The sequence below is a fragment of the Gopherus flavomarginatus genome, chromosome 2 (genome assembly GCF_025201925.1).
Source record: "Gopherus flavomarginatus isolate rGopFla2 chromosome 2, rGopFla2.mat.asm, whole genome shotgun sequence".
Taxonomy (NCBI): Eukaryota; Metazoa; Chordata; order Testudines; family Testudinidae; genus Gopherus; species Gopherus flavomarginatus.
Window position 1 is genome coordinate 106,564,057 of NC_066618.1, and position 27,455 is coordinate 106,591,511.

Sequence of the window (27,455 nt, forward strand, 5' to 3'; positions counted from 1 at the left end):
TTAAAATATAAATAGTTTGCAGTTACAAGGTGAGCAGTTTAAAAGACAAAACACATGAATAGTTATAATAAAGATCTATTGTAACTGAAAATAATTGGGATGGGTAATGCCACTGAAGAAAGGACTTCTTGGTTTGTATATATTTTTATACCTATCCAATTGTAGTTTGCTTACATTCAGGTGAGAGATTATTTATGTTGCCTATTGATACAGCATTATTAGTCAGATTGAAAAGAACCTCCTTTATCAATTTTTAAGACTGTGTTGTGAAATACCGTGTTAAGTTTTATTAGGCCATTTGTGTAACTTGCTATAATTAGATGACAACTTGATAAAAATCAGCCAGCATGGGGAAAAAAGATCTACTTCTCTAAAAGTGAATTTCATGATCTTAACTTTTTCAATTTATTATATGGCAGGACTTACTAGTAGCCTGTTGAGAATTGCTCATCTCCAACTTAAATAAGGGTCTGGTTCACGCTGGCACAGTTTGTGGCTTATAACTTGTTGACATTGTCAGTGGTGTTGTATGCATGTAAATGAGCACAGAACTTGACCCACTGACTCAGAGCTTTCTAGTTTATTAACATAGATTTCTTGTTAATATACAACACTTTCTGTTGTCAATTACTTTAGCATGTAGAAAATATTTTCTTGGTCTTACAGTGGCCATATTCCACATATGTAATGCATATGCCTTTTGGTTACACTGCAGTAAACAACAACGTATTTCTTTGCTAACACTGCTGAAGACAGCAAAATGATTTTTAATGACACTGAATGCTTTTCTCAGGTTTTTTAAATATCTGCCTGTATTTTGCTGTGTAACTTAGAATTTTCTATAATGTGTAAGACCCGTATCTTACAAAGTTTTAAGCACATGCTTAACTTTAAGTACGTGAGTAATCTGATTAAATTCAGTTGAACTATTTGAGTACTCAGTGTTAAGCACAAGTTTAAATATTTGCAGGATCAGGAACTAAAGGCTTAACCAAATAGCTAAGAGCCTGATCCTGGAAATGTGTAATTATATGTGTAAATTTTAAATTAATTGAAAATTTCTAAAACAGTCTTTTGAGGTTGTCATGGTGTACTTCGTACAAAGGAGGCAACTGGATTCTTAATAAAATCCAGATTATTCTATTTATTTTAGAATAACTAAACACAACTGTCAAGGTTCCTTCCCCTCTCTGAACTTTAGGGTACAGATGTGGGGACCTGCATGGACACTTCTAAGCTTAATTACTAGCTTAGATCTGGTATCACTGCCACCATCCAGAATTTCAGTGTCTGGAGCACTCCCTGTCCCCCCAAAACTTTCCCCTCCCTGGGGAGCCTTGAGAGACTCTTCACCAATTCCCTGGTGAGTCCAGATCCAATCCCCTTGGATCTAAAAACAAGGAAAAATCAATCAGGCATTAAGAAAAAGGCTTTTAATTAAAGAAAAGAAAGGTAAAAGAAACCCTCTGGGAGAGATTAGCAAGCATACCAGCTACTCTCTCAGACAACAGATTCAAAACACAGAGGAGGTTCCCCTGGGCATAAATTTAGTTACACAAAAAAATACCCAATTTGATTCTACCTCTAATTGCATGAGACAGGTTACAAAGAAATAAACATAAACCTATTCATTCCTTTCTAAAACTTACTACTCTGATAAGAGGCTGGTTCCTTGATCTTTTTCACTCCAACTGAAACTGAAACTCTAAACAAAGGAAAAACTTCCCTCCTTCCTTTTGAAACATCTTGTTCCCCCATTGGTTCCTCTGGTCAGGTGTTAGCTAGGCTAGGTGAACTTCTTAACCCTTTACAGGTAAAAGAGGCATTAACCCTTAACCATCTGTTTATGACAACAACTAAACAAAAACAAATAGAAAGTGAAAACAGTACACTTTTGTTATTGATACTCAAAAGGTATTTTATAGCAAGGGCTCTCTAATCTGGTAATTTTAGAGCCTGTAAGCAGCAGCATCTGGAGCTATCTTCCCTGTGACTGATTATAGCTAAACTTTCAGTTTCTCTCTCTCTCTCACCCCCGCCCGCCCCCCGCTGCCCCATCATAACTATAAAGGGAAGGGTAACAACCATCCTGTATACAATATTATAAAATCCCTCCTGGCCCGAGGCACCAAAATCCTTTTACCTGTAAAGGGTTAAGAAGCTCAGGTAACCTGGCTGACACCTGACCCAAAAGACCAGTAAGGCGACAAGATACTTTCAAATCATGGGGGGAGGGCGGGAGGCTTTTGTTTGTGCTCTTTGTTTTGTTCGTGTTCACTCTTGGGACTAAGAGGGACCAGACATCAGTCCACGTTCTCCAAATCTTTCTGAACAAGTCTCTCATATTTCAAACTTGTAAGTAACAGCCAGACAAGGCATATTAATTTATCTTTGTTTTCTCAACTTGTGAATGTTCCCTTTGCCAAAGGGAGGTTTATCCCTGTTTTGTTGTAACTTGGAAACTAAGGCTAGAGGGGGTTCCTCTGGGCTCTTTGAATCTGATTACCCTGTAAAGTTATTTTTCATCCTGATTTTACAGAGATGATTTTTATCTTTTCCTTTTAATAAAATCCTTCTTTTAAGAATCTGACTGATTTTTCCATAGTCCAAAGACCCAGGGGGTTAGGTCTTTGATCACATTGTAACCAATTGGTTAGGATATTATTCTCAAGCCTCCCCAGGAAAGGTAGTGTAAGGGCTTGGGGGAATATTTTGGGGGGAGATGAACTCCAAGTGGACTTTTCCCTGTTTCTTGTTAAATCACTTGGTGGTGGCAACGTACCAGGTTTTAACCTAAGCTGGTAGAAATAAGTTTAGGGGGCTTTCATACAGGTCCCAACATCTGTACCCTAGAATTCAGAGTGGGGAAGGAATCCTGACACCCCCAAGTGCCCTTTCCTGGCATACCTTCATAGGAAACTGGCCCGTTAAACCTGGGAAAACCTGCTACATGCAGTCCACAGAGAGCCATTTTGGTTTCCAACTTTTAGCTGTTCAGGTTGCAACTCCTTTTCTCTCCAACTAGTAAGTACTTTGGCTTGTTTCTTGTTTTCTATTGGATTCTGCCCCCCAACATTTACAATTAATTTTATATCATCATAGCTGCTTGGATGTTTTGTGAATAAGGGAGTCTTTTCTTAAAGAATTTTTGGTAAATGATTGTATATAGGAAAAGATTCAAAATCAAATGAGGGAAAAGAAGCCTTTTTATATGTGGAGAGCACAGAGTATGCCACAGACTATTCTTCTTCTGAGAGCGAGTAGGTGGCTTCCCTTTTTAGCAAGTGTGTAGTTTACTGTTGGTTTAGGTAGAATCGAGGCATCTGTTTCTACAGCCCTAATCCTGCATTGGGATACTCTTATGTGCATTCCTGTGCCCATATCCAGTTGAGTCTGTACAAGTTTAAGATGAGGGCCTAAAATACATCTGCCCTAGATGAGCTGTTTCACAAATTTTGCAGAACCTATTGCCAGATTTGGACCTTAGCGTCCAAAATATGGGGGTTAGCATGAAAACCTCCAAGCTTAGTTACCAGCTTGGACCTGGTACTTGCTGCCACCACCCAAAAAATTAGAGTGTTTTGGGGCACTCTGGTCCCCCTAAAAACCTTCCCTGGGGACCCCAAGACCCAAATTCCTTGAGTCTCACAACAAAGGGGAATAAACCATTTCCCTTCCCCCCTCCAGGTGTTCCTGGAGAGATACACAGAAGCAAGCTCCGTGAATCTAAACAGAGGGATTCCACCCTCCCTATTTCCAGTCCTGGAAACGCAAGAGAGAGAGACAAGCTCCCCCCCCACCCCCCTCCTTCACCCAGAGGGAATGCAAAGTCAGGCTAGTAAATCTAACACACACAGATTTCCCCCTGACTTCTTCCTCCCACCAATTCTCTGGTGAGCTACAGACTCAATTCCCTGGAGTTCCCCAATAAAGAAAAACTCCAACAGGTCTTAAAAAGAAAGCTTTATGTAAAAAGAAAGAAAAATACCTAAAAATGGTCTCTCTGTATTAAGGTGACAAATACAGGGTCAATTGCTTAAAAGAAATATGAATAAACAGCCTTATTCAAAAAGAATACAATTTAACACATTCCAGCAACTACACACATGTAAATACAAAAGAAAACAATATAAACCTATGTCTTATCTTTTTGTACTTACAACTGGGAAACAAAAGATTAGAAAGAAGGAGGCAGAAAAATCCTCTCATAGCTGAGAGAGTACCTGCATAAGACAAAGAACAAAGAACTCACACACAAACTTCCCTCCACCCAGATTTGAAAAAGTCTTGTTTCCTGATTGATCCTCTGGTCAGGTGTTTCAGGTTACTCCTTCCCAGGTAAAAGAACATTAACCTTCAGCTATCTGTTTATGACACGCCCCCCAAATTGCAGACAGTGGAAACCTCACTGGCGGCGATTTCCTCCTAGAACTTTAAAATAAACAGATTAATATAACACATGCACCTTTACATATGCCACTAAGTATATAATTAACAGACTTTTACATTTTAAGAACACTTTTTAACTACTGGATTCTGGGAAACTCTCACGGGAGAGTGCATCAGCTACTTTGTTAGAAGCTCCTGAGATGTGCTGAATTTCAAAATCAAAATCTTGGAGAGCTAAACTCCAACGAAGAAGTTTCTTGTTGTTCCCCTTGGCAGTATGAAGCCACTTTAGCGCAGCATGGTCAGTTTGTAGCTGGAACTGCCGTCCCCAAACATATGGGCGTAGCTTTTCCAGGGCATACACAATGGCTTAGCATTCCTTTTCACTGACTGACCAGTGACTTTCCCTCTCAGACAGTTTCTTGCTGAGAAACACGACAGGATGGAAGTTGTGATCCGTTGCCTCCTGCATAAGAACTGCTCCTATGCCACACTCAGATGCATCCGTGGTTACTAGGAATGGCTTGTCAAAGTACGGGGCCCTGAGCACAGGGTCAGACATGAGCGTAGCCTTAAGTTGGGTAAAGGCCTTTTAACACTCATCAGTCCACTTAACTGCATTTCGCTGGGTCTTTTTGGTCAGGTCGGTCAGTGGGGCAGCGATTTGGCTGTAGTGTGGTACAAATCGCCTGTAGTACCCGGCCAAGCCTAAGAAGGATTGAACCTGTTTCTTTGACTTTGGGACAGGCCATTTTTGGATAGCATCCACCTTGGCCTGTAGGGGGTTTATGGTTCCTCGACCCACCTGGTGCCCCAGGTAAGGCACTCTGTTTTGGCCTATTTGACACTTTTGGACCTTAACAGTTAGTCTGGCCTGCCTGATGCTCTCAAACACCTTTTCCAGGTGTAGTAGGTGTTCGGTCCAGGAGTCTGAAAAAATGGCCACATCATCAAGGTAGGCAACTGCATATTCTCCCAGTCCTGCTAGTAGACCATCTACCAGCCTCTGGAAGGTGGCGGGTGCATTTCAAAGGCCGAAAGGAAGGACATTAAATTCATACACCCCCGCATGGGTGACAAATGCTGACCTTTCCTTGGCAGGTTCATCTAGCGGTACTTGCCAGTACCCCTTGGTTAAGTCTATTGTAGAGATGAACTGGGCACGTCCCAACTTCTCCAATAGCTCATCGGTGCGTGGCATTGTATAGTTGTCCAGATGAGTTACCGCATTTAGCTTACAGTAGTCCACGCAAAAGCGTATTTCCCCATCTGTTTTGGGTACCAGAACCACTGGAGATGCCCATGCACTGGTAGATGAGTGGATTATACCCATCTGTAGCATGTTCTGGATCTCCCATTCTATAGCAGCTTGGGCATGAGGAGACACTCGGTAGGGTGGGGTTCTAATTGGGTGAGCATTACCTGTGTCAATGGAGTGGTATGCCCGTTCAGTCCGTCCTGGGGTGGCCGAGAACAATGGGGCGAAGCTAGTGCACAGCTCCTTGATTTGTCACCGCTGCAGACGTTCCAGGGTTGTGGAGAGGTTCACCTCTTCCACGCCACCGTCTTTTTTCCCGTCGTAGTAGACACCGTCAGGCCACTCAGCATCATCTCCCTGGACTGTAAACTGACAAACCTGTAAGTCTCTGGAATAGAAAGGCTTGAGAGAATTAACATGGTACACTCCGGGCTTTAGTGAGGAACTGGGAAATGCTATGAGGTAGTTCACAGTTCCCAGACGCTCTTGGACCCGTGAATGGCCCTTCCCATGATGCTTCCATCTTATGGGCCTGTTGCGCCTTCAAGACCATAACGTGGTCTCCTACCTTGAAGGAATGTTCTCTGGTATGTTTGTCATACCAGGCCTTTTGCTCTTCCTGAGCATCCTTTAGGTTTTCTTTAGCAAGGGCTAAAGAGTGTCGGAGGGTGCTTTGTAGGTTGCTTACGAAGTCCAGAATCAGACAAACCCAAGAAAGAAACCAACAGGACTCCACTCGCCATCACATACAGCCCCCAGCTAAAACCCCTCCAACGCATCATCAAGAATCTACAACCCATCCTGGACAATGATCCCACACTTTCACAGGCCTTGGGTGGCAGGCCAGTCCTTGCCCACAGACAACCTGCCAACCTGAAACATATTCTCACCAGTAACTCTAGCTCAGGAACCAATCCATGCAACAAACCTCGATGCCAACTCTGCCCACATATCTACACCAGCGACACCATCACAGGACCTAACCAGATCAGCCACACCATCACTGGTTCATTCACCTGCACATCCACCAATGTAATATACACCATCATATGCCAGCAATGCCCCTCTGCTATGTACATCGGCCAAACTGGACAGTCTCTACGGAAAAGGATAAATGGACACAAATCAGACATTAGGAATGGCAATATACAAAAACCTGTAGGAGAGCACTTCAACCTCCCTGGCCACACTATAGCAGACCTTAAGGTGGCCATCCTGCAGCAAAAAAACTTCAGGACCAGACTTCAAAGAGAAACTGCTGAGCTTCAGTTCATCTGCAAATTTGACACCATCAGCTCAGGACTGAACAAAGACTGTGAATGGCTTGCCAATTACAGAACCAGTTTCTCCTCTCTTGGTTTTCACACCTCAACTGCTAGAACAGGGCCTCATCCTCCGTGATTGAACTGACCTCGTTATCTCTAGCTTGCTTGCTAGCATATATATACCTGCCCCTGGAAATTTCCATTACATGCATCTGAGGAAGTGGGTATTCACCCACGAAAGCTCATGCTCCAAAACGTCTGTTAGTCTATAAGGTGCCACAGGATTCTTTGCTGCTTTTACAAAGTCCAGAATGTTAGTTCCTGGAGAAGGCGTAAACCCCTCCCATTGCTGCTTCACCAACTGTAATGGCCCCTTAACCTCATGACCATACACAAGTTCAAAACCCTAAACTGGGATGTGGTACAGCCCTGTAGGCAAACAGCAACTGCTGCAACACTAGGTCCCAATTATTGGAGTGTTCGTTGATGAATTTACGTATCATGGCCCCCAAAGTTCCATTAAACCTCTCCACCAGGCCATTGGTTTAATGGTGGTACGGGGTGGCAACCAAGTGGTTCACCCCATGAGTTTCTCACAGTTTTTGCATGGTCTCTGCCAGGAAGTTAGATCCTGAATCTGTAAGGATGTTGGAGGGCCAACCTACCCTGGCAAAAATGTCTGTTAGGGCCAGGCACACAGTGTTAGCCCTGGTGTTGCCTAGACCTACACCTTCCGGCCATCAGGTAGCAAAGTCCACGAAAGTTAGTATGTACTGCTTTCCTCTGGGTGTCTTTTTTGGGAAAGGACCCAGAATATCCACAGCTACTCGCTGAAATGGGACCTCAATTATGGGGAGTGGTTGGAGAGGGGCCTTGACCTGGTCTTGGGGTTTTCCCACTCTTTGGCATACCTCACAAGACCGAACATACTTGGCAACGTCCTTGCCCATCCCCTCCCAGTGGAAGGACTTCCTCAACCGGTCCTTGGTTCTGTTCACCCCAGCATGGCCACTGGGATGATCATGGGCTAAGCTTAAGAGCTTCCCCCGGTACTTAGTTGGAACCACCAACTGTTTTTGCGGCTGCCATTCTTCCCAGTGTCCACCAGAAAGAATCTCCTTGTATAGAAGTCCTTGGTCTATAACAAACCGGAATCGATTAGAAGAGCTGAGAGGCGGTGGGGTGCTCCGTGCCGCCGCCCAAGCTTTCTGAAGACTGTCATCTGCTTCCTGCTCAGTCTGGAACTGTTCCCTTGAGGCTGGGGTTACCAGTTCTTCCTCAGACTGGGGACTTGGACTTGGTCCCTCTGGAAGCGATGTAGGTGATGGGGTTGTTTCCGTTGCTGGTGAACCGCTCTCCGCTGGTGCACCTGAGGGTATTTCAGGCTCGGGCTGAGCCTTTTGGGTATGGCTGTCTGTTGCTTCTGCCAGTTCTGGCTCGCTGGCGCCCACTGGCGTTGAGTTTGAAGATGTGGTTGCAATTGCTGGTGCTGGTTGCTGTTCCAGTTCCGGGCCTGGGACTGGAGGTGCTGTGGCTGTTTCAGTGGTTGGCATGGAATTCGAGTCCACTACCTCTGTCTGGGTCTCTGGTAACACAGACGGGGCCCCTGTGGACGGCTCAGGAACAGGAATGGGTCTGGAAGCTTGCCTGGTTTGGCTACGTGTAACCATTCCCACTCGCTTGGCCCGCTTCACCTGGTTGGCCAAGTCTTCCCCCAGTAGCATGGGGATAGGATAATTGTCATAGACTGCAAAAGTCCACATTCCTGACCAGCCTTTGTACTGGACAGGCAGTTCAGCTGTAGGCAAGTCTACAGTTTGTGACATAAAGGGGTAAATTGTCACTTGGGCCTTTGGATTGATGAATTTGGGGTCGACGAAGGATTGGTGGATAGCTGACACTTGTGCCCCCGTGTCTCTCCACGCAGTAACCTTCTTTCCACCCACTCTCAAATTTTCCCTTCGCTCCAAGGGTATTTGAGAGGCATCTGGGCCTGGGGATCTTTTGGGTGATGGTGGTGTAATGAACTGCACTCGGTTGGCGTTCTTTGGACAGTTGGCCTTGATGTGTCCCAGTTCATTACACTTAAAGCATCTTCCATCTGATGGGTCACTGGGTCGAGGTGAGTTACTGGAGACTGGTGAGGTGGAAGAATAGGGCGTCTGTGGTTTTACTTGGGTTGTATGTGGGGTCTTTGGCTGTCCCGGGTTGTAGGGTTTATGGTCGGTGTGCCCCCTAGGGTATTCGTTCCCCTTGACAGTAGCTTTCTTGCTTTCTGCTACTTCCATCCATCTGGCTCCAATCTCCCCCGCCTCAGTGAGATTTTTGGGTTTTCCATCTTGTATGTACCGTGTTATGTCCTCAGGAACACCATCCAAGAACTGCTCCATTTGTATGAGGAGGTGCAGTTCTTCCAAGGATTTAACATTGTTTCCTGATATCCAGGCCTCATAATTTTTCCCAACGTAGTAGGCGTGTTTGGGAAATGACACATCTGGTTTCCACTTTTGGGTTCTGAAACGCTGACGGGCATGATCCGGGGTTATCCCCATTCTGTATCTGGCCTTGGTTTGAAAAAGTTTATAGTCGTTCATGTTCTCCTTAGGCATTTCAGCTGCCACCTCTGCTAAAAGTCCACTGAGCTGTGGCCTCAATTCTACCATGTACTGGTCTTCAGGGATGCTGTACCCAAGACAGGCTCTTTCAAAATTTTCTAAGAAGGCCTCAGTGTCATCACCTGCCTTGTAGGTGGGAAATTTCTTGGGATGTGGAACCATAATTGGCGAAGGGTTGTTAGGACTGGCTGGAGCATGTTGCTTAGCCTTTTCTAATTCCAGTTCATGTTTTCTCTGTTTTTCCCTCTCTTCACTTTCTTTTTGTTGTTTTTCCATTTCTTTTTGTTTTTTTTCCATTTCTCGGCAGTAGGATACCTCTTCTTCTGCTTGTTTCATTTTGTGGGCCACCTCTTCTTCTTGTAGTTTTCTGTGGTGGGCTGCATTTTTGTCTTCTTCTTGTTTTTGTAGCCTTTCCATCTCTTGTTTGTGAGTTGCCTCATCTCTGGCCATCTGTGTTCTGAGCAGTTCTATCTGTTTTTCCATTGCTTCGAGCTGTACTGCGTCTGGTTTTCCTGACATCCTGTTTTCTTGTGTTGGGGTGCCCTCCGGTGTTTGTTGTCTGAACTGCAGATTCTCTGTTGCCTCCTGGGGTCTGCCTAGCAACAGTGCCTTTTTCCCTTTCTTCCTCTAGCTAATCTTTTAAATGTAAAGTAAACCAGAAAAACCACTTTATTTGCATGTGTATTGCTGGATACTTGTCTCACAATGGGAGTGCTATTGTGTGACAAAAGACCCGTAATAGTTCCTTAATGTTTCCTTGATTAATATGCAAGCCAGAAACTGCAAGAGAGAGCAGAGAAAAAAAAATTCTCTCTAGTTCCTTTTAAAACCAAACTGTTTCTCTCTGCTTAAAAGCCCCTAGCAGAGAAAAGAAAAATATAATATTCCTACTGGCTTCTGGATTCTATCTTTCCCACAAACGCTACCACTATGTCATAACATATTCCCAGATTTGGACCTTAGCGTCCAAAATATGGGTGTTAGCATGAAAACCTCCAAGCTTAGTTGCCAGCTTGGACCTGGTAAAGCTGCCACCACCCAAAAAATTAGAGTGTTTTGGGGCACTCTGGTCCCCCTAAAAACCTTCCCTGGGGACCCCAAGACCCAAATTTCTTGAGTCTCACAACAAAGGGGAATAAACCATTTCCCTTCCCCCCTCCAGGTGTTCCTGGAGAGATACACAGAAGCAAGCTCCGTGAATCTAAACAGAGGGATTCCACCCTCCCTATTTCCAGTCCTGGAAACGCAAGAGAGAGAGACAAGCTCCCCCCCCCACCCCCCTCCTTCACCCAGAGGGAATGCAAAGTCAGGCTAGTAAATCTAACACACACAGATTTCCCCCTGACTTCTTCCTCCCACCAATTCTCTGGTGAGCTACAGACTCAATTCCCTGGAGTTCCCCAATAAAGAAAAACTCCAACAGGTCTTAAAAAGAAAGCTTTATATAAAAAGAAAGAAAAATACCTAAAAATGGTCTCTCTGTATTAAGGTGACAAATACAGGGTCAATTGCTTAAAAGAAATATGAATAAACAGCCTTATTCAAAAAGAATACAATTTAACACATTCCAGCAACTACACACATGTAAATACAAAAGAAAACAATATAAACCTATGTCTTATCTTTTTGTACTTACAACTGGGAAACAAAAGATTAGAAAGCAGGAGGCAGAAATATCCTCTCATAGCCGAGAGAGTACAGGCACAAGAGAAAGAACAAAGAACTCACACACAAACTTCCCTCCACCCAGATTTGAAAAAGTCTTGTTTCCTGATTGGTCCTCTGGTCAGGTGTTTCAGGTTACTCCTTCCCAGGTAAAAGAACATTAACCCTTAGCTATCTGTTTATGACAGGGCCTAAAATACATCTGCCCTAGATGAGCTGTTTCACAAATTTTGCAGTAATGTTTATAGTTTGACTGCAGGTTATTTTTGAGTGAGCGGTTTACATGTTTTACAAAAGGAGTGAAATTAATAAATTGCATTTAGTATAATCCCTTCTTTGCCCCGATAATATTCCTTTATATTTTACTGCTATTTTAATTACTCACTTGTGTCTTGATTTGGCAGAATCTATTTTGTTGTCCAAATTCTGTTTGATGGGTTTAGTTCGTTTGTTTTTAAAGGGTTTTAACTGCTATTATAATAACCTACAACATAGGGAAGTCTCAAGGAAGTTAAAAATAAAACCAACAGCATAGTTAATTCACATGTTAATGTTGTTACTATCCCTTTCTGTTGTAAATATATTGAGGTAACCAATTGTGAATTCTCTGACTAGTAGCAAGAGAAGTGCATGTTTAATAAATGACAACAATCTTTAGTAAGCTCCTAGCAGACACAGGCTACCAAAAAGATTTTTTTTTGAGAGAGAGAGAGAGAGAGAGAGAGAGAGAGAGAGAAATTTGATATAATTTTCTATTGTCAAAGTCTTATGAAGAGCAAACACTAATGACGTGATTTATAAATAATGGTTGAAGTAGAATAGAAGGGTTCCATTAGCCTGGGATATGCCTCGGACAAAGTCCATGTCTCATTCCTTTTATTGAACTACTAAGTGTATAAAGAATTACCTTAGCAGTATGAGTGCTTTGTAATTAGGGTCTCTTACAAAAGTTTCCCTGTGTGCTGCCTGGTGTCTGACAGTAATGCTGTTACAGAGGCTGTGTTCAGTAATGATCCAGTTGATAAGCTTTGGAGTCTGCTCTGGTAATGCCCAAAGGGGGAGGCGGGCTTGTGAGACTCAGGTTCAATTCCCTGCTCCTCCAAATGGTTCCTGTATGACTTTGTGAGAAGTTTCTAGGCCCAGATGATCCTTAAATGATTTCAGTGCATATTAATAGCCTAAATACCTTGAAGAGCTGGGCTGAAGTTCCTCTGTTCTCCAGCTCCCCACCCCTAAAATAGGGACAATACTACTTTCCTACCTCACAGGGGTATTGTGAGGATAAATATATAGAAGACTATGAGGTGCTCAGATACTGTGGTAATGGGGGCATATAAGTAAGTAAACATATTTATTAATTTTGCTCTTGAAAATGACCTCCCATGCCGTGCTGTTCTTGTGGAGCTGTTCAAGTGAGGCTTGCTGCAGAGGCTCTACTAGAATGTGCACTGTATCTGATGGTTAGTGTATACTGCAGTTAAAGAGCTGTGGCCGGCGCATGTCAGCTGACCTCAGGCTTGCAGGGCTTGGGCTGTGGGTAGGGTTGCCAAACACCATTAAAAGTCTGGTCGGTGGCACAATGGGGGTCCAGGGCTAAGGCAAGCGCCCTGCTGCCCTAGCTCCATGCAGCTCCTGGAAGCATTCACCAGGTCCCTGCAGCCCCTAGGCACATGGACAGCCAGGGAGGCTTTGCGTGCTGCCCTTGTGCCTGCAGGCGCTGCCCCCGCAGCTCCCATTGGTCGCAGTTCCATGCACCCCATCCAAGAGCCCCCTCCCACATGCCAACCCCTTGGCCACAGCCTGGCGCCCACTCCTGCACCCCAAACCCATCATCCTTGGCCCCACTCCAGCACCTGCACCCCCAGCCAGAGCTCTCACTCCCCCTGCCGCAACCCCCATGGTGAAATTGAGAGAGAGTGAGGGAGAGAGAGGGATCAAGGGAGGGGAGATGGAGTGAGTGGGAGCGGGGCCTTGTGGAAGGGGCAGGGCAGGCATTTTCGGTTCTGTGCCATTAGAAAGTTGGCAACCCTAGCTGTGGGGCTGTAAAATTTCAGTGTGGACATCTGATCTGGAGCTTTGGCTCTGGGACCCTCCCCACTCACAGGGTCTGAGAGTCCAGACTCCAACCTAAGCCTAACATTTACACCGCAATTTTACAGCCCAAGCCCCCAAATCAGCTGACATGGGCCAGCTGAAGGTGTTTAATTGCAGTGTAATCATACCCTAAGGCACTAGAGCTACTGCCCTGTGTGGATTTTTCATTGTGAGCAGCTAGTCTAGTAGTGTAGCAGCTGTGAATGGTGTATATAGTTGGAAAGACATAAAAAGAGAAGGATGGTTTAGTAGTAAAGCACAGGACTGGAACTCAGGAGACCTGAGTTCCACTCCTGGCTCTGCCTAAGACTTCCTGTGTCACCCAGGGCAAGTCATTTAATCTTTGTGCTTTATTTCCCCATCTGTGAAGTGGGGATAATAGTATTTTCCCACCTCAGAGTTTGTAATTAATTGATAAACTTAACATTAACAAGTCATGGGGACTGGATGGCATTCATCCAAGAGTTCTGAAAGAACTCAAATGTGAAGTTGCTGAACTATTAACTAGGGTTTATAACCTGGCCTTTAAATCGGCCTGTGTACCCAATGACTGGAAGATAGCTAATGTAACACCAATATTTAAAAAGAGCTCTAGAGGTGATCCCGGCAATTACACACCGGTAAGTCTAACGTTGGTACCGGGCAAATTAGTTGAAACAACAGTAAAGGATAAAATTGTCAGACACATAGAAGAACATAAATTGTTGGGCAAAAGTCAACATGGTTTCTGTAAAGGGAAATCGTGTCTTACTAATCTGTTAGAGTTCTTTGAAGGGGTCAACAAACATGTGGACAAGGGAGATCCAGTGGACATAGTGTACTTAGATTTCCAGAAAGCCTTTGACAAGGTCCCTCATAAAAGGCTCTAACATATATTAAGTTGTCATAGGATAAGAGGGAAGGTCCTTTCATGGATTGAGAACTGGTTAAAAGACAAGAAACAAAGGGTAGGAATTAATGGTAAATTCTCAGAATGGAGAGGGGTAACTAGTGGTGTTCCTCAAGGGTCAGTTCTCGGACCAGTCCTATTCAACTTATTCATAAATTATCTGGAGAAAGGGGTAAAAAGTGAGGTGGCAAAGTTTGCAGATGACACTAAACTGCTCAAAATAGTTAAGACCAAAGCAGACAGTGAAGAACTTCAAAAAGATCTCACAAAACTAAGTGATTGGGCAGCAAAATGGCAAATGAAATGTGGATAAATGTAAAGTAATGCACATTGGAAAAAATAACCCCAACTATACATGCAATATGATGGGGGCTAATCTAGCTACAACAAATCAGGAAAAAGATCTTGGAGTCATCATGGAAAGTTCTCTGAAGATGTCCACACAGCGTACAGAAGCGGTCAAAAAAGCAAACAAGATGTTAGGAATCATAAAAAATGGGATAGAGAATAAGAAGGAGAATATCTTATTGCCCTTATGTAAATTGATGGTACACTCACATCTTGAATTCTGCGTACAGATGTGGTCTTCTCATCTCAAAAAAGATATACTGGCACTAGAAAAGGTTTAGAGAAGGGCAACTATAATGATTAGGGGTTTGGAACGGGTCCCATATGAGGAGAGATTAAAGAGGCTAGGACTTTTTCAGCTTGGAAAAGAGGAGACTAAGGGGGGATATGATAGAAATATATAAAATCATGAGTGTTGTGGAGAAAGTGGATAAGGAAAAGTTATTTACTTATTCCCATAATACAAGAACTAGGGATCACCAAATGAAATTAATAGACAGCAGGTTTAAAACAAATAAAAGGACGTTCTTCACACAGCACACAGTCAACTTGTGGAACTCCTTACCTGAGGAGGTTGTGAAGCCTCGGACTATAACAGCATTTAAAAGAGAACTGGATAAATTCATGGAGGTTAGGTCCATTAATGGCTATCAGCCACAATGGGTAAGGAATAGTGTCCCTAGACTCTGTTTGTTTGTCAGAGGTTGGAGATGGATGGCAGAAGAGAGATCATTTGATCATTGCCCGTTAGGTTCACTCCCTCTGGGGCACCTGGCATTGGCCACTGTCTGTAAACAGGATACTGGGCTAGATGGATCTTTGGTCTGACCCAGTATGGCCGTTCTTATGTTCAGAATGGCATTTGAGAGGATAAATTCACTGATTCTCAGATACTAGTAGTGGACCCCATGTAAATACCCAGGCAGATAGAAATTAATTTTATTCTTTCACTTTTCTGAGAGAGGCAGTGGCACAGCCACCACAGAAATCCAAGCTTTTAATCATGTGGTTAAGTGCTGTCCTAGATGTGTTTAAGCACGTGTTAGTGATTTCCTGAATTAGGGCCTGGTGGTTTAGACTAAAGATTTATCTTTGCTGCAGAAAAAGACAGTTAACTCAATGTAAAATCCTAAAGAAGAGAAGTGGTTTTTTACATTGATGTAGCTGTTCAAGGTCAACCTATTATCTCACCTGGGATTTACCTTGACTGGCCTAGATCAAGCTAAAAACTACCTGAGCCTTGTCTTCACTGGGATTTTACACTGTTAACTATCTTGAAGTAAAAATGCATCTTTTATTTCAATTAAGATATAACCCAAATAACTGAAGCCCTAATTTAGCAAATCACTTAAGAATGTGCTTAACTTAAGCTTCTGCTTAAGTCTATACCAGTTCAGCAAAGCACTTAAGTATATCATTAATTAAAATTGAGATCTGTGGGACTTAAGCATGTACTTTAACCTCACTTTACCCATCTTTAAAATGGCTATATACTTACCTACCTCTCAAGGGTGTTGTGACAACTAGTGTTCAGAAATTGCTTGGTGAGCTTTTGATTAGAAGTGCTATATGAGCAACCAAGTCTTACTTTAATCTGATCAAATCCTTTCATGATATCACTTCCCTTTCAAACACTATGCTGCATGACTCTCTGCTTTTGAACACAGACTGGTCTAAGTGACTATTAGTGAGGATTATTGAAACATGTTTTTTTCTCTTTTTCTTTCTACAATTATAATTGCTAGTTTGGGGGCACATCTACGGTTTTAGCCTAGCTAATGAATTAAGTCAGAGACAGCTTTACAAGTATTGCTTAGATTAGAGAAGACCATTGCACGAAAAAAGTTCCAGTCCTCTTTTAGGATCATTAGCATCATTATATAAAAATGCAGCTGAATTATATTGTGAAGTAAATGCACTGCACTGCTGACTGTTAGATTTATGTATATTTTTACAGTACTGTGAGACTTCAATTAAGAGGCAAGGATATTATAGAATCTCATGAGAAGAGAAGGTCTAACATTTTTTCAAGAAAACCCCTTCAAGCCATGGTCAAAGTGTAAGCCTGAAAGGAAGAAGTGGGCATTGTAACACTCTGTACCACAGAGTAGCATCTTGGGACCCCCATATTTACCATTGTGATACAATATGTGGGGAGGGATAGCTCAGTGGTTTGAGCATTGGTCTGCTAACCCCAGGGTTGTAAGCTCAGTCCTTGAGGGGGCCACTTAGGGATCTGGGGCAAAAATCAGTACTTGATCCTGCTAGTGAAGGCAGGGGGCTGGACTCAATGACTTTTCAGGGTCCCTTCCAATTCTAGGAGCTAGGTATATCTCTTATTATTATTATGATATGTTTTGTACAAAGAATGTCTTGTGAGGTATTGTTTTGTAAGTCTTGATTTGCTGAACAATAATAATATGTTGGATTGTATGTGCTAGCATTGTATGTCAAGTTATGAAACATTGCTATGTGTGTCACTGCAATATGTTGAGGTTGGGATATTCCCACAATCAACCTTTCAGTTGTAACAAAAGACTAGCCAGGGATGTGCTGATGGCGCATTAAAGGGAATCCACTCTCCCAGCAGCCATCCCTGAGACTTCTTAGAGAGAGCACCTAGGCAATGGAGACTGCCTTACCAATGCGAGCTGCCTGATCCCCACAAAGCAAAGATCTTTCCAGCAAGCTGGAAGAAAATGTAAAAGAGGCCAGATGATGATGTCACTTCCCCTTTCTCCTCCTCCAACTTAACATCTGGAAGAATGTCTGGAGGACAAACCCTTTGAAATAGGGAAGGGTGTCCCGGGCTGGACAGGGCTTCCAGTCTGTATATTGAGGAACTGTAACCTGCTTACCATCTGCCAGGGTGAAAAAAGTTGTTCAATTCAACTACTGCTTAGACTAAACATTTAGGATTTAGAAAGTGTGTTTACTTTTTATTTTCTTAAAGTAACTAATGCTGACCTTTATGCCTACCACTTATAATCACTTCAAATCTATCTTTCTGTAGTTAATCAATCTGTTTTATATTTTCCTTAAAACAGTGTGTTTTGGTTGAAGTGCTTGAGAAATCTCAGCTCAGCTTAACAAGGGGTGTTGCATGTACAGTACCTTGTTGTCAGAGTAGCAAAGTAGTAATGAATTTGCACTGGCCAGGCTTCTGACCAGTGCAAGATGGTACAGTTCTGAGATGCAAGGCTGGGAGTTGGGGGGGATTGTCTGGAGCCTCTCTCTTGTTGGCTCATGAGTTACTGAGAGGTCATTCATGTAACTCAGTTGGGTGTATCCCTGCCTGTGGATGTATGTGTAATTCCAGTGCCTGCCAGAGGTTTGCAGCCTGATATTAGCACACAGTGTGAGGGTTTGGTGGGACAGAGGGCTCAGCAATCCCCCAGTCCAGGTTAACCCTAGGAACCCCAGGGCAGTAATGTTCAGATGATGAATCAGTACCTATCCCTCACAAAAGGGTAATGTTTTAATTCACTGTCTCTTTAGCACCATGCCCTTCGGTGCATTGCTCTTCTGCTTCGGAGATGTGACTAAGTATCTTTGTTCCTGGCTGCTTAAAAAACCCATCAACATGACTTCTCTTGCTACAGAAATATAATGAAAGTCTTAATAGTGGCACAATATGTTCCACAGACCCCTGAGCCATTTTTACTGCTATGCTTCATGGAATCTTCACAAATTTGTGAATTTATGGCCAGGTCAGCTTTTTCACTGTTCCACTACAAAATATTGTATATTTAAGCTATAATTTCACATCATGAAAAAGCAAAACAAAACTGATATCAGGAATCTCACAAACTAGTGAAGATTGCATGTCCTACTGTGTTTGGATTCATATTTCAGGCACCTCTATCTGTCTCCATTGTACTTACCTTTCTCAGAGCAAGCATGAGTAATTTTAGCAAAGCACACTCTAAGCTGCATGCTTCAGACTGGCAGTCAGATTTGCTTGTTTTGATGTATTAATAAAGTACATCCAATCTCTGTTGTTTAAAGAAAGAATGCCTTCTTTCAGTTCCATTCCCATCCCTCAGTCTCTGTGTTGCTTTCCTATTCTCCCAACTCTAAAGAAATAATAATTAAAGCAACTTTACAAAATTAACGTGAACATTTACCAGCCCTGGCACAAAAGCTATTCACCAGTTCTTTACCATGACAATTGTTTCCATTATAAGTGCATATTTTCCACACGTTGAAAATGTTGCAAGTTTGCTCTAAAGTCTGCAGATAAATGCTTGATAGTATAAAAGGGGAGGGATAGCTCAGTGGTTTGAGCATTGGCCTGCTAACCCCAGGGTTGTGAGTTCAATCACTGAGAGGGGCCACTTAGGGATCTGGGGCAAAATCAGTACTTGGTCCTGCTAGTGAATGCAGGGGGCTGGACTCAATGACTTTTCAGGGTCCCTTCTAGTTCTATGAGCTAGGTATATCTCCATATACTAAAATGAAGGAGTTCATGTGCCAAGAGTAGAAATACAAGAGAAGTAGCTGATAGGGCATGTGTCTGAACAGGCTCTGAGACAGTATGGCAAAGAGGAGGGTAGGCCAGAGCTCTGGGGTGGCACCAAGTATCCTCTCTTTCAGGTGCTTGACTGTCTCAGGATCTAACTGATAAGGAAGGAATTTTTCTCCCAAATCAGATTAACATGTTTTCTTTGTAGTGATGAATGGACCCTACATGTCACTCTCACTGTGGTGGTTGCTATTCAGTATGCGTAACTGTACGGTAAATCCCTTGAGTATGGTGTGCTGCTCTGAGAGCAGCTGTCCCCATTGTCTTCACACAGACCAATCACATTTTGGGATCTACATTTCCATCTTTCTCTTTGTTATATGCAGTAAGATACACTGCTAAACATTCTGAATATTTTAAATATTTCAACATTCTTCATCACATACTTCCCTCGTTTCTCAATCTCCCACATCCAGGTCATGATTACTTTAGTCTCATAGGACTGTCAATGAAATTATAAGTTGCAGATTCAAAAGTGATACGAAGAAATATTTTCCCACACAATACATAATTAGATTGTGGAACTCATTGCCACAGGAAGTTGTTGTGGCCAAGAATTTAGCAAGATACATAAAGGGACTGGATATTCATATAGCTATGAAGAATGTCTTATTCCTAAAGCTCATGCTTCAAAGTTTCAGCTGGCCACAAACATGGGTCAGGAAGGAAATTCCCCCACCCCCAAAATGTATTCTGGGAGGTATCTTTTAATTTCCTCCCTCTGAAACATCAGGGATGTCCATGGCTGGAGATGATAAATTGGTTGGGGAGGGTGGGCCAAGGCTCTCAAGTGGCACTGATCATTCTTTCTTTCAAGTGCATGGCAGACTGGTTCTTGCTCACATGCTCAAGGTCTATCTGATTACCATATGTGGGGTCAGGAGGGAATTTGTTCCCAGGTCAGATTGGTGGTGATCTTGCAGGTTTTTCTGCAGTATGAGGGTGCAGGCCACCTGCAAGTATTATCTGGGTGTATCTCACTTAATCATTTGCCTGCTATTGCAGGGTGCTCAATCATTGGTGCCCCTCGATCCCTCCTAGTCTCTGCATGTCACACATAATCGCTTACTCTCCTGTGGTCTGTAATACTTTGGTCTCATTTCAGTTGTTGTGTTTAGTGTCAGGGGCCGGGAGAGGTGTTGGTGGCCTGTGTTATATAGGAAGTCAGACTAAAGGATCTGGTTGGCCTTCTAGCCTTAAACTCTGACTCTATGGCCTCGTCTACACTGGGCACAGGGATTGATCTAAGATCAGCTACACTATTCTCATAGCTGAAGTTGCGTAAGTCGACGTATCTTAGATCGATTTACCTCCCATCCTCACAGCGCAGGATTGACAGCTATGGCTCCCCCCTTGACTCCACTTCTGCCTCTCACCCTGGTGGAGTTCTGGAGTTGACAGCAGAGTGTTCGGGAATCAATGTATTGTGTCTAGATGAATGCGATAAATCAATTCCCGATCGATCACTACCCATCAATCTGGCAGGTAGTGTGGACGTACCTTATGGTAACCAGAGTTGTTATAACAACAATTTTGGAAAGGTTTAAATGTTAGGTTTCAGGCCTTAAGTCAATCTCTAACTAATAGAGATGGGGGTGAGACTTAATGTGATGGGGCAGATTATCTGACAATTCCCTCCTGTAGAATTAATATATCTTCTTCTGAAACTTCTAGTGCGGGCCAGTGCTGAAGGCAGGAAATGGGAATAGATGGAGCTTGACTCTGATCCAGTGTGGTAGTTCCTGTGTTTCTAGTCTTAAAATATTTGGCCAATTTATATTTAAATGGGGGGAGCGTGCACATATTATATAGATATATATATACACACACACACACACGTATATAACCATACCCTGCTTTCAATTTTTTAATCTAGTCATGTAACTTTCCAGATATCACATTCACTGGCCTTTTGCGTATTTACTGATTGTTAGCCTTTGAACACCTAAAGCCCACTACAGCAAGGCAAAGTCTTTATTGTAGCCACTGTTCTATGCTTTAGGGAAAAAATCTTACAAAGTAGCTTTAAAAAATTAAGCAAATCACGTGTGGCCTTTAGGTATGGAGGGACAGTTCAGTTAAAATGAGGACTGGTCTGTAACTTCACCCAAAACTAAATCTCAAGCTGAAATGTCAAAGAAAGTTTAAATTGGGGTGGGGGAGGTAAAAATCCACACCTCTGCACAGGGAGAGGAGCAAGGGGGAGAGAATGTACACCTCAAAGTGGGGAATTTGAAGGTAAGAGGCTTAGGGGGGTGATATGAAACAGGGAATGAAGCAAAAAAAAAAGAGAGAGAAGAAAGGGAAAGAAAACCATGTGGAAGAAGAGCAAGACAAAAGAGCATTGAATTGCTGAGTGAAGAGTATGGGAGTACATGAGTGAAAGGCAAAGAAAAGAGGAGGTAGGAGAGGGGATTAGCTGTAGCCACAGTATATATGAGCAAAGTCAGTATGGTCTTATGCTTAAGGACCAGGAGCCAGACCATGAGTGGCAATGGTGCTGTTTAGAGTCCCTGAGTGTGATGTGTGTAATTCACTCGGGCACTCTTGCAAATTAGGCCCACAATTCTTACCCAGAAGAGTTTACAATCTAAACTGTATTCCATCTTGTGTTCCAGTTCTGATGCTGTCACAGACTATGACCCTGGGAAAATGTTTAACACTTCTCCATGCCTCAGTTTCCTCATCGGTAAAAGTAAGGGTAATGATATTTAACTGCTTTGCAGTGGTTTGGTAAGACTAAATTCAATAAATTTGGTGTGAGAGAGAACAGGTGGACCAATTTCTGTTGGTGGAAGGGATGAGCTTTTGAGCTTCACAGAGCTGTTCATGAGGTCTGGGGAAGGTAACCAGAGTTTTCCAGCTAAATACAAAGTGAGACAGACTATTAAGCATGAGAGATTCACACATGTGGTAGAAGACTATTTAAAATGAAGTGACAATTAACACCTTTGCAGCCACAGGAAAAATAGTCCACCACGTGCATTACAAATTGTCATAATGAGCAATAAAACCATATTTCTGTTAAGTCTGTGGTTTATCATCTCCATGGAGTTATGAATTTAAGTTTCTAGACTTGTCTTGTGAAGGTATTTTTCAGGTTTCCTTTCAGGACAAGGACTGAGGTCAGATATGGAGAAATTGCTTTGTGAAAATGTTTGCCCTCCTGTGATAGGGGTATTTGTCTTTTATCATTTTTCTGTCAGAGTTCATTCAAGAGTGTAGTGCTTGTCTGGTTTCACCCACACTTAATTGTTATTGGGGCATTTGATGCACTGGATAAGGTATACCACTTGTGATAAGCATATATAGGACCCATGGATCTTGGAAGATGATTTGTGTGATGGGGTGTTGATCATTGTAATAGTAGAGATATGTCTATAGGGTTTGCATCTGTTATGGCAGAGTCTGGTGCTCCTTTGAGGAGTCGTGTCTTGGTCTGTGGGGAGTTTATTTGTGATGATGAGATTGGAAGATTGTTTGCAGGACAGCAGGGAGGGTTCAAGATTTCTTTCAGGATGTGGTCCCCAATGAACATGCGTTGTAATTGTTTAGTGATACCTGTATAAGTTCCAATGTGGGGTGGTAGGTGACAACTAGGGGTGTGCAGTCAGAGATTTTTTTTTCCTGTATTGAAGCAGGTTCTCTGAGTGTTTGGATGGCCCGTTCCATGATGCAAACTTATTTCTATCCTGAATCTATACAGCTTCAACTTCCAGCTATTGGATCATGTTCTATCTTTTTTTTTCCCTGCTGGACTGAAGAGCCCATTACCCATTTTTTGTTCTCCATGTAGGTACTTATGGACTGTGATCAGGTCACCTCTTAACCTTCTCTTCATTAAACTAAACAGATTGTGCTCCTGGAGTCTACCAATATAAGACATGTTTTCCAAAACTTTAATCATTCTTGTGGGTCTTCTCCGAACCATCTCTAATTTATTAACATCCATCTTTGAATCATGGATACGAGAACTGGATGCATTATTCTAATATTCTCAGACAAAGGCTTGAATCAGAACACTAGATCCAACTTTCCTGTCCTAAACCTTGTGGAAATTTAGCTCTAAATCCAAATCTACATCTGAACCTTGGTTTGGATCCATTTCGAGATTACTCGTAGCACTTACACTTTGTTTTTCAGTGATATATCTCAGTGTTTTATGAAGATGGGTATGTATCATCTCCATTTTATAGATGAGAGGAGACAGGTACAGAGGGGTGGAATGACTTGCTTGGGTGTACACAGCCAACCTGTTCCAGAGGCTGTACTAGAAGACAGGTCTTCTGGCACACTGTCCTTTGTTTTTATCCATTAGATGAGAAAGGAAGATGGTTATAAGGTGGAAATAGGCCAGGGGTGAAATAAATAAGGCTTCTTTGCAGAAGTCTAAAAAGATGGAGACATTAACAGGGACATTCAATGGGGATTTTTTTAATATTGAAAAATGTTTTATGTTAGAATTCTGTAATAATATAGACTCAGGCCCATACCCTAGTTGTCAGAATTTTATTCAGACCATTCAGCCACCATGTCACAATGCTGATCAAACTCCTTCTGCTGGATACTCACCAGGCTGCCATATTTAGGTCACACACTGGGCTCGTATGCTTCTTAGCTTCCCTTGGTTTGAGTAGGCTCCAGCATCATCTTTCTTTGGCCTCTCTGGCACACTTTCTGGGCATAGACTATCAGCCCTTCAACAAAGTAGGACTTTGCAGTCCAGCTGCCTTAGTAGTCCCCCAGGGCCAGTGCTGACCACCACCACCCCCTCCCCCCTCACCACATGACACACCAATATCTCAAGCACACACTTTCCCAGAGTTCCTACTTTGTCGGCACTCTGGTTTGCAGTTTCTCTCTCTCCAGAGACAAGTGATGGTCTAAGCATTTAACACAGACTTTGCAAAAGGAATTCTAAAACAATTACTCTATCTTAGACAGCATGAGACATACAGATCTAGACAAAATACAGCTGCTATATGCCCTTTCCTGCCTTGCTTTCCTTTCCACTCTGGAGCATTCTGTGGGCTTAGGTCAGAATCCTGTGTGGTGTCCATGATCCTCGCTCTTCTCCAAAACAGCCTTGCTTTTAGCTTCTGCCTTCAGTCTCTTCTTCATGTCTCTAAAATGGCTGGTGAGACTATTCAAAATAGGAGATTGGTTGCTCAGTTACCGGTCCACCTGAGTGGATTGAAACTTATTCTTGGACTGGCCATCTTCTTTGTCCAAGGGGGCTTCCATTTGAATAGAAAACTCTAATGGTTTAGCTTTGTTATCTCTGTACTAGTAATAAGAATATCTCTTCTTTGATGTTCCAGCATAGCATGGAGGCAACAGAACAGCTTTAAAATCAAAATGGTACAAAAAACAAAATGGAGGGTGTATAATATAGAAATATACGGACATACATTAATCCATCACATGGCTGCTTTAAATTCAGTTGTAAACGTATCTTTTTTTTTTTCCCTTCTCAGCAGAAATGTTCAGGGGATTTCATCTTCAGAAAAACAAGGATTTTATCTTTGTAATGCTTGAATAACAGATGTGGCTGTTAATGAAATATCCCAAGGATATCTAGAGCATGTATTATGTAACAATCACCTGCAAAGGAAGCAAACTGAGTAAAGCAGGTTCACTGCAATGTTTTAATCATGCCTGTCTATAGACTTTGGTATGTTACCTTCCAGCAAAATAATGAGATTATAGAGTTATACTGAAAAGTCTGTCAGAAGGGCTTCTAAAGAGCATTGAGCTCTTTACATATGAAAGGATTGTACAAGATTCATCACAGATGAATGGTCTTGTGTGTAATTTTATTTTTTGTCTGTTGTAAGTAGGTACCTTAAACTGACACACAGGATTCTTACCGCATGGTTCCTATTAATTCTAATGAGCTAGCTACAGCAAGCTGAGTCTTCAGACACAATTGAGGTGTGTCGGTAATCCCTGTTTCCTTTTTCAGGAGGATTTTAGGTTTTAAATAGGAATGGGCGAAAGGATTTAGATGAAATAAGAATCAACCCCAGCTTTAACCCAAACCTAAACTATAACTAAACTAAAACTATAACTATATACTTTTTTTAAATTGCACACCTGCGTATTTCATCTGGTTTGGGCCAAAACACTTTAAAGAGAGACTACGGTAATGGTGTTTCTGGCCTGTCTGGAACCAGAAAGCATTGGAGATGTCATGAGAAGACCAGCCCCAACTCAGGAGACAAGAAACCAAAAGTGGATCTGCAGGATAGACAACCAAGGTTTGATCAGATCAGACTCTACATTTTTATTCTGATTTGTCACTCTGCCAGTGCCAAATGGGTGGTATCCCTGTGAGGGAGACACTGCCTATGCATGTATGTCTGTTTGCATATGCAAATCTGGGACTTTGCACACTTAGCTTGGGGTGACACCTTTACAGAGTGACTTAGAGGAACGTGTTGTGCATTGTGCGAATCGCTGGGTCCACTGCCTCCCATGCGTGCATGCACATACACCCACACTCCTAAGGTTGCCAATTTTGGTTGACTGTATTCCTGGAGATTTCATCACATGACATAATCGTTAACTGAAGATTGATCTTTCATGGACTCCAGGCCAATCCTGGAGGTTTGGCAATGCTGCCACCACTCCATCGCTAGGACCTCAGTTTGCTCTACTGGCAGCCTGCCTTGCAGCTTCTTGAAGAAACGCCACACACCATTTTTGTCCATTCACAACACTCCTTCTTGGGGCTGGGTTTATTCATGTAAAATAAATCTCAGAGCCTCAAAACAAAATCCATTTGTTTATTTCCCTTTTATCAGGTCACTCTCAGGCCTTTACTGCTTGTAGTCTCTCTTCCCAATCTTGCCGGACACTAGTATAGCAGCCTCTGTACTCCTCTCTGGTCTCCCTAAGCATCATCCTTCCCCCCTGCACAGCTTCCTGCTGCCCTTTATAGGGAATCCGCTCCTTCATACTTAGCTGATTCTAATTAAACTCACATCTTATCCCAGGTGTGGCAGGCAGAGCTAACTGTAAGGGATTGGCCAGGCTTGTGGTCCTTAAAAGGGCAGGCCTCCCTGTCACAATCTGCAAGTGATTGCAGGTTCAAATCCCATTTAGTCTGTTGCAGAGGACTCAAGTTTATGAAAATATAAGCCTGATGATTTACTTCACATTTAGAAGATTAGTAGACAGAGGGTCAGATCTTGACTGCTGCTGACACATCTACTTTGTTCAATCTGCTGTGAGGGCTTATCGGAATTGTTCACCATTTCTCCCAGCTAAGTATTTGTTTACTCCAACAGTATATGTGATGTGCTGCAGTGGTTTACTTATTCTAGCCCAGTTCTGGACTCCTTCCACAGCCCTTTCACATATAGTCAGTGAATGGACTGCAAGATTCAGCCCCATATTTCTAGTCTACTCTATCCTATATAGGTTCTCACAGTGCTCAAATCACTGTAGCATCTGAGTGCCTTCCAGTAATGCATTAAGTGACGTGACTAATATCTGTCACATGTGGTTTATCTCATTCTTTTCCCAAGGGAAGTCATCCTTTTTGAAATCTGTGTTGTTTCCTTCTTGCATGCTTTGCAATATGAAGACTTAGACATCCATAGTTAAACATATTTGAGGCCCTTTTAAATTTATAATTATTAGTCAATGAAAATAGATATGCCAAAAAGAGCAATATTTAGAGCTTTTTTTCCAAAAATCTTCTGCACAATTCATAATTTCCCAAAACCTTTTATAAAAAAAAGTCATAACATTCAAAATGTATTAACACTGAGGCTGGAAACCAGTTATGCAGTTTTCAAAATCTACAAATTGAAACAAGCAGTGTGTTTGGGGGAGGGGAGGGGGATGCATTTGGATCCATCTGAGAAGGACTCATTTGAGAGAAAAGTCAACAGCAAAGCCTGCAGTCACATGACCTCATATTATGGCTATAAAACCAGACCTTCTAGCTTAACTCTCCCCCAGCCCACATTAAATGGCTTGTTCAGCTGTTTTATGGATATACAGCAAATATCCACTCTGCTTCTTTTTGGTTCAATTTAAATTATTTACTGTAATATTGTTGCTTATTAATAATGGAGAGCAAGCCCTTTCCTTAAAGTCTAAGCACTAAATCTATTCTTTAAATCAAAAGGGGTGAGGTGGTTGAGCTGGGGATTTGCATATTCAGTTTTTGTACTAGGGGAAGAATGCATGATCCTATGCAGAGTACTTGGCAAATATGGATAGATGCGGTTTGCTGCATATTAGGTCAGTGTTGGTGCATGAGTGTGCATACATACACACACACACACACACACGATCAGAATATCAGAATTCAGGCACAGCTTTATTATGCTTTTTTAGAATCAATAGTTGTTGGGACTTGCCACTCATAAATTGAAGGGCATCTTAAGAGCTG